Below are 8,888 nucleotides of genomic sequence, written 5' to 3'. Positions count from 1 at the left end.
TTTGTTCGTAGTGATGCTTTCTAAGGCCTACTTGACCTCACATTCCAGGATGTCTGGCTCTAGGTCAGTGATCACACCATCGTGATTATCTGGGTTGTGAAGCTCTTTTTTGTACAGTTCTTCTGTGTATTCTTGCTATCTCTTCTTAATATCTTCTGCTTCTGTTAGGTCCATACCATTTCTGTCCTTTATTGAGCCCATCATTGCATGAAATGTTCCCTTGGTATCTCTAATTTTCTTAAAGAGATCTCTAGTCTTTCCCATTCTGTTGTTTTCCTCTATTTCAAAGTGTATAGAATTTGTAAAACAACACAATATAACAAAAACTGTTCAACCTAGGTGATTGAATACATGGATATCAGTTTTTTCATGTTATAAATGAGGATTTTAGATGTAGAATCACTAAAATAATTTTCATATTCAATGAGTGAAAATAAATACATAAATAGCACTATTTCTTGGAATACATACCCTAACCAAATGATTTGCTAAGTTTTATTGAATTGAAATATATATTTCATCAATAAAATTATATAATTTGGTAATTATAGATCAATCACAGTTGGCAGGTTATCTAAACAACTCTTTTCTTTCCATTTTCCTTGCTTATGAAATGAACTTCCCTTCTCAATTTAGCTTCCCATTAAAGGTGGGAAACATTGAGCAGACAATATTTTTTTTTCATACATGAATCATAGTCAACAAATATATGTTTTAGGATCTATATTATCCAGGTACTATACTAGCTGATGGAGATTCAAAAAACATAATATAAACCTAAATACAAAGAAATACAAAAAATATAAAAACAACACTAATTTATGAAATATAAATAATTATATTTTCTATATTGTATTATAAGTCTTACCACATAGAAAATACAATTATTGAAATATTCACAGAGTTATCTGGAAATGAAGAAAGTAGACCTTGATCCAGACAATGGGTACAGAGTAAAAAAGAAAATAAAAAGAAATAACACTTTTTATTACATAAAAGGAAATAGTACTTTTCATAGGCTTAATATGCTATTTGTTATTGATTGTTAAAATGAAAGGTTTGTTTTTAGGGATTACTATTACAGCAGAAAGTGAAGAGGAACTAAAAAGCCTCTTGATGAAAGTGAAAGAGGAGAGTGAAAAAGTTGGCTTAAAGCTCAACATTCAGAAAACTAAGATCATGGCATCTGGTCCCATCACTTCATGGCGAATAGATAGTGAAACAATGGAAATAGTAACAGATTTTATTTTCTTGGGCTCCAAAATCACTGCAGATGGTAACTGCAGCCATGAAATTAAAAGACACTACTCCTTGGAAGGGAAGTTATGACCAACCTATATAGCATATGAAAAAGCAGAGACATTACTTTGCCAACAAAGGTCCATCTAGTCAAGGCTATGGTTTTTCTAGTTGTCATGTATGGATGTGAGATTTGAACTGTGAAGAAAGCTGAGTGCCGAAGAATTGATGCTTTTTAACTGTGGTGTTGGAGAAGACTCTTGAGAGTCCCTTGGACTGCAAGGAGATCTAACCACTCCATTCTGAATGAGATCAGCTCTGGGATTTCTTTGGAAGGAATGATGCTAAAGCTGAAACTCCAGTACTTTGGCCACCTGATGCGAAGAGTTGACACATTGGAAAAGACTCTGATGCTGGGAGGGATTGGGGGCAGGAGGAGAAGGGGACGACAGAGGATGAGATGGCTGGATGGCATCACTTACTTGATGGACGCGAGTCTGGGTGAACTCCGGGAGTTGGTGATGGACAGGGAGGCCTGGTGTGCTGCAGTTCATGGGGTCGCAAAGAGTCGGACACGACTGAGCGACTGAACTGAACTCAACTGCACTGATTAAGGCTAAGAGCATGAGCTAGAATTTTAGTGCTTAACAAAAAACTATAAACCAGGCATAAATGACCTTACAATTTCTAATTTATAAGAAATTTGGGAGGCTGCACTGAGTTGTCAAATGAGACATAATACTTTTTAAATAAAAATTTGTGGTATTTCATAATGCACATTTGCAATAATTAAAAATAATAAGATAGGAGATGTCAAAGAAATCTGACATTTATAAAATACACTGTTGGATAAGTTAAAAGACCTCCTAGAGAGTATATTATTTCCATCAATGATGAAGTAACTAGTAAAGGACTAGATTCTCCATGATAAACAACTTTAAATCTGGATGGAATATACTAAGATAATTATTTTCATACATTAAGCATTAGATAGTGAAGGGCAATTATTTAAAGTATAAAGGAAAGAAGAGATTTGCTACAGTTTTATCCAGACTTTCAACCATCACTTTCTGGACTGTGGCACAATGAAAGGAAAACTAAATCATAGAAGTCTCACTGAGCTAAGAACACTAAGTTCAAGGCTACTGGCGTGACAGAAGTTTGCAGAGTAGGTAAAAAGGGACCTGTACAGAAAAAGAGAATCCTAACAGCCTTCCCTGGTATTATTGGTAAATACTAAACTGCTGATGCTGTGGGAAAGAGTCCATAACATAAGGGAAAGAACAGTTAACAGTAGCTAAAGCTGGGGAAACATGCACACACACACACATACTAATAGGGACAGACACAGCTGAAAAATGTTCAGATTCCAGAAAGTGGGAGTGAAGAGTCCTCCCTGAGCAGCTGGACGCTGAATAGATTTCAGAAGTTGGGACTTTGGAGTAGTACTATTCTAACTCATAAATAAAAGCTTCCTTATTTTTAACCTACTTACAATTAAAACAGCCATCAAATGAAATCAAGCTAGTGTGCAAATAAATTAATCGACTGCCATGAAAAAACCTCAAAATTCTCAAAAGGGAGACAATAAACTCAAACATACGTTGGTATAACACTCATCATGTCCAAAATCCAATAAAATGCTACTAGATATGTAAAGAAGCAGAAAAAGGTGTCCCATAAAAAAAAAAAAAAAAGTCTGTTAAAATAGACATAGAACTGTCAGAGATAAGGGAATAAGCAGGAAATAATTTTTAAAGATGTATTAAATGAACCCCGGGAGTTGGTGATGGACAGGGAGGCCTGGCATGCTGTGATTCCTGGGGTCGCAAAGAGTCGGACACGACTGAGTGACTGAACTGAACTGAAAATGTTTTTAATTATTTAAGAAAACAACATAAAGGTAATAAAAGAACCAGAGTAATATTAAATAAACACTGTAAAAATAAACCAAATGCACATTTAAAACAGAAAAATTAGATACCCAAAGTGAAATTTCCAAAGATGCGCTCATCAATAAATTACCAGTCCATCCTAAAGAGATCAGTCCTGGGTGTTCATTGGAAGGACTGATGTTGAAGCTGAAATTCCAGTACTTTGGCCACCTGATGCAAAAAGCTGACTCATTTGAACAGACCCTGATGCTGGGAAAGATTGAGGGCTGGAGGAGAAGGGGACAACAAAGGATGAGATGGTTGGATGGCATCACTGACTCAGTGGACATGAATTTGGGTAAATTCCGGGAGTTGGTGATGGCCAGGGAGGTCTGGCATGCTGCGGTTCATGGGGTGGCAAAGAGTTGGGTATGACCGAGTGACTGAACTGAAGTGAAGTGAAAGTCACTCAGTCGTGTCCGACTCTTTGCGACCCCATGGACTATACAGTCTATGGAATTCTCTAGGCCAGAATACTGGAGTGGGCAGCCTTTCCTTCTCCAGGGGATCTTTCCAACCCAGGGATAGAACGCAGGTCTCCTGTATTGCAGGCAGATTCTTTACCAGCTGAACCACAAGGGAAGCCCCTATAGGAAGAGAAAATGTCAAGCAAAAAGAATGTAATCCCCAAATATTTCAAATTTAATGTAAATATAAATCAGCAGTTTTAAGAAGCTCAATCAACATTGAGCAGATTATACATAACAAATTAGCATTAAGATATAGTATAAAAAATCTGCCAAAACCAAATCTTTAAGAGAACTAAGGGAAAAAAGACGTATTTAATTTAAAGGAACTACATAAAGGATAGATTTTTTTTTAGCCAGTTTTTTAAAATTAATTAATTTTTAATTGAATGGTAATTGCTTTACAGAATTTTGTTGTTTTCTATCAAATCTCACATTTTTTAATACAAAGTTTTTATTTAAGAACCTTTAACCTATAATTACATATCCAGCATAAATATGCTAGGAAAACTCAGAGGAAATAAAGACATTTCTAAACAAAGTAAAGCTATGAGAACTTCATGCCAGCAAAGCTGCACTGTGTCCAGTATTTATGATGATATTTACAGGCACAGATTGATTGTAAAGACACTTACGGACTCAAAGGAGAATGAAGAATGATATACGAAAAACACCCATCATGAAAAATGGAGTGCCTGTATTAATAATAAAGTCAATTCCAGAATGAGAAAGATTACCAGAAATAAACATTTCACACTGATAAATGTTAATCATAAAGAGATAGCAATTCTGAAAGTATTAATATATGTATATAGCTTCAAATTTTGTCAAAATGTGAAACTAAAGTGATAAGGAAGCAAACTGAGATTATAGTTGGAAATGTCAATAGTCCCCCTCAGTCATTTATTAACTATATAGCAAATCAATAAGGGTATAAAAATCTTGAGAGATGTTATTGTATTAGTTGCTCAGTTATGTCCAACTCTTTGCGACCCCATGGACTATAGCCCACCAGGCTCCTCTGTCCGTGGATACTATTAACCAAATAGAATTAACTGGCATTATAGAAAACTATACCTAATCAGAATAGACTGTATTTTGTTTCAACCCCATATAGTTGAAAGTAGAATAGGCTATGTTCCAGACCATAAAATAATTCTTAGTAAATATGAAAGTTTTAAGAATGTGTTTTTGAAAAAAATGGTATTATACTAGAAATCAATAACAAAAAAATCTATAAAATACTCAACTATTTGTGAATTAAACAGCATATTTTTAAATGGTCTATGAGTTAAAGAAGAAATCATATAAGGGAAATTAGAATATATCAGTATTTTAAAATAAGTCATAACATATCAAAATGTGAGGGATGTAGTAACTAACTTTTAAATGTTTATAGAAGAGAAGAAATTTTAATGTCTACCCAGAGAAGCTAGAAAAAGAGCAGCAAATTAAATTCAAAATAAGCAAAGGGGAAAAAATAGTAAATATAATTAAATCAATTAAACACAAAATGGAAAAAATGGAAATAAATAATGAGAACAAAACTTGATTCTTTAAAAATATTAATAAGATTGGTAAATCACTAACTAGAGTAATAAAAAAAATGGAGAAAACACAACTCAATAATTTAGAAATTAAATTGATAAACCACTATAGATCCTTCAGAAGCATAATAAAATAATATTATTATAAAAGTATTAATTTACTTAGATGTGAACAAATTCATTGAAAATAAATTACTAAAATATCTACAGAGTAAATTTGCAAAATAATCTTATATGTTAAAGTAATTGTTTTTTAATGACAAGCTTTCCATCTAAGAAAACTCCAGGCCACAAGCCTTATCAAAATTCTATTCTAAAATATTGTAAGACAAAATTTACAAAAACTCTTTCATAAAGGAGCAGTTAGCACTTTTCACCTTACTTTATAAGCCAGTAATTTCAAAGACCTTACCAAAAAAGAAAGAAACTACACACTAATATCATTTGTTAACATTGGCCTCAGGTCAGCAAACATTTTCTTTCAAAGCTCACAGCGTAAATATTTTATACTTTAAGGGTCATATTGTTTCTGTTGAAACTGCTCAACTCTCCCATAGCCATGTAAAAATGGTCATAGAGTATAGTTCAATGAATTGACATAGCTAAGTTCCAATAAAATTTTAATTATCAGACTAACCTCTGATTTAGGTGCTATAAATCCTCAACAAATATTAGCAAAACTCACTCAGCAAGCTCCACAAATGTTAATATATACTGACCAAATTTTGTTTATCACAGGAATGTCAAACTTTTTAGATTAAATATCAAGCAATATAATTCATTGTATTCATTACAGGAAAAACAAAAACATATTATTATCAATATATCAATAAATTTAGAAAGTATCAGACAAATCTAACAAATGCTTATAATAAAACTACCAGCATTTTAGCAATAGAATAAAAAAAAATTCAGTTTGATGAAGGACATCTACAAAAAACAAAGCATTAAAACTATAGCTAGCATCACAATATATGTTAAAAATGGAAAACTTTCCCTTTAAGACTGCAAAAAAGGCATATATATATATATATATTCATCATTTGTATTCAAACTAGAGGTGCAATAAGTCAAGAGAAAGGAGAAAAAAAAAAAAAAACAAGATCATACCAGTTCAATAGGAAGAAATAGTTGTCTGTATTAACAGAGGACATAATCTGGTTTGTAGAATATCCTAAGGAACAAAAACAAAAAACAATGCCATAACAATAACCTACCAGTGCTAATAAAACAATTTAGTAAAGTGAAAAAATAATGGGTTAATGTGTATGCGTGTGTATGTATGTATAAATTGGAATTGCAATCACAATATCAGGTACAGCATTGTATTTTAATGTGATATAGTTAGGTATAAATTTAATAAAGCATGTTTAGGAAATATACAAAGAAAAATACAAATTAGAAATCAACAGCCAAGAGATAGCTTGAAAATGCCCATACATTTATCACCTAAGCATCCTACTTGCACTTAACCAATAGAACAAAAGAAAAATTTGAAAGTAAAAATTAACAGCTTTGAATTGAATGATATTAAAGTTACCTCATATTATAATTTGTAGCATGCAGGTAAACAAAACCACATTCAAGGAAAACTAAAACAAACAAACAAACAGGGATCCATACCAGGGTAATGGAATGGAGCACTCAATATTATTTTTCTACCAATTCATACAAGTTAATATATAGATAGACACAATGGTAATAAAAATTTCAGCATATTGTTGGTAGAAATTGACCAACTGATTACAAAATATAACTCAAAGGACTTGGACAAAACAATGTCAATAAAAAAAAAACCAATGCTGGAGGAGTTTCACCACCTGAAATCAAAATTTGCACACATCATCTACATTTACCAAGGTGGTTGATGGTATTAACATAGACAGCTAGATTAATGGAACAGAATGGAGTCCAGAAGTCAGTTCACATTTACATGGTCAATTTATTTTTAAACATAGCACCAAAATGACTCAATAAAGACGTTAACATCTTTTTAAAATATATGATACTAGAATACTGTGTTCTCTTGTACAAGAAAATGTTTTCTTGGCCTTAAGTTAGCCATTTTCTTTTAATAGAGAATCGAAGAAACAAACTATAGAGCAGGAGAAAAAAATCAAAAATTCATTTGATAAGGAAACTGTATCCAGAATTACAATAATAATTACAACTATTACAATAATAACACAACCAAATTAAAAATTAGTCAAAAGATGCAAAAATAATTCACAAAATAAGATATACAAATGCCTAATAGGCACATGAATAAGTTGTTGCCATTATTAGTAATCAAAGAAATGCAAAATAAGACCTCAGTGAGATACTGCTACATACTTATTAGATTTCAAAAAGACCATCAACACTCATTGTTGGCATGGATGTGGACATTAGTGATGAGAGGATAAAATGATTAATGTCATCTTGGAAATAAACTTCTCAGTTTTTCTTACAGTTAAACATAAAGTTTGTTTTTTAACATGACCTGCTGTTCCATACACTGTACTTAGGTATTTAAGCAAGATAAGTGAAAATATATGTACACAAAAAAAGTGCACAGGCATGTCCATAATATAACAAGAATATTCAAGTTGCTCAAAACAGGAAACATCTAAATGTCCGCCAACTGGAGTCTGGCTAGGAAAAACGTATGTGCATGTAGTGGAATAACTCTCAGCAAATTAACACAAAAAATGGAAAAAAGCTACTATAATGTGAAAAAATTGATAAACATCAGAAACATTATTCTATTCAGCTAATCAAAAGAAGCCAGATATTCCATGGTTAGATATAGATGCTCAACATCACTCATTATCAGAGAAATGCAAATCAAAACCACTAAGAGGTACCATTTCACACCAGTCAGAATGGCTGCGATCCAAAAGTCTACAAATAATAAATGCTGGAGAGGGTGTGGAGAAAAGGGAACCCTCTTACACTGTTGGTGGGAATGCAAACTAGTACAGCCACTATGGAGAACAGTGTGGAGATTCCTTAAAAAACTGGAAATAGAACTGCCTTATGATCCAGCAATCCCACTGCTGGGCATACACACTGAGGAAACCAGAAGGGAAAGAGACACGTGTACCCCAATATTCATCGAAGCACTGTTTATAATAGCCAGGACATGGAAGCAACCTAGATGTCCTTCAGCAGATGAATGGATAAGAAAGCAGTGGTACATATACACAATGGAGTATTACTCAGCCATTAAAAAGAATACATTTGAATCAGTTCTAATGAGGTGGATGAAACTGGAGCCTATTATACAGAGTGAAGTAAGCCAGAAGGAAAAACATAAATACAGTATACTAATGCATATATATGGAATTTAGAAAGATGGTAACAATAACCCGGTGTACGAGACAGCAAAAGAGACACTGATGTATAGATCAGTCTTATGGACTCTGTGGGAGAGGGAGAGGGTGGGAAGATTTGGGAGAATGGCATTGAAACATGTAAAATATCATGTAAGAAACGAGTTGCCAGTCCCGGTTCGATGCACGATACTGGATGCTTGGGGCTAGTGCACTGGGACGACCCAGAGGGAGGGTATGGGGAGGGAGGAGGGAGGAGGGTTCAGGATGGGGAACACATGTATACCTGTGGCGGATTCATTTTGATATTTGGCAAAACTAATACAATTATGTAAAGTTTAAAAATAAAATAAAATTAGGAGAAAAAAAAGAAATTCTGTTACAGTT

This window comes from Bison bison, unplaced genomic scaffold (genome assembly GCF_000754665.1).
Source record: "Bison bison bison isolate TAMUID 2011002044 unplaced genomic scaffold, Bison_UMD1.0 scf7180017864465, whole genome shotgun sequence".
Lineage (NCBI taxonomy): Eukaryota > Metazoa > Chordata > Mammalia > Artiodactyla > Bovidae > Bison > Bison bison.
Note: the sequence above shows the minus strand (reverse complement) of the source record.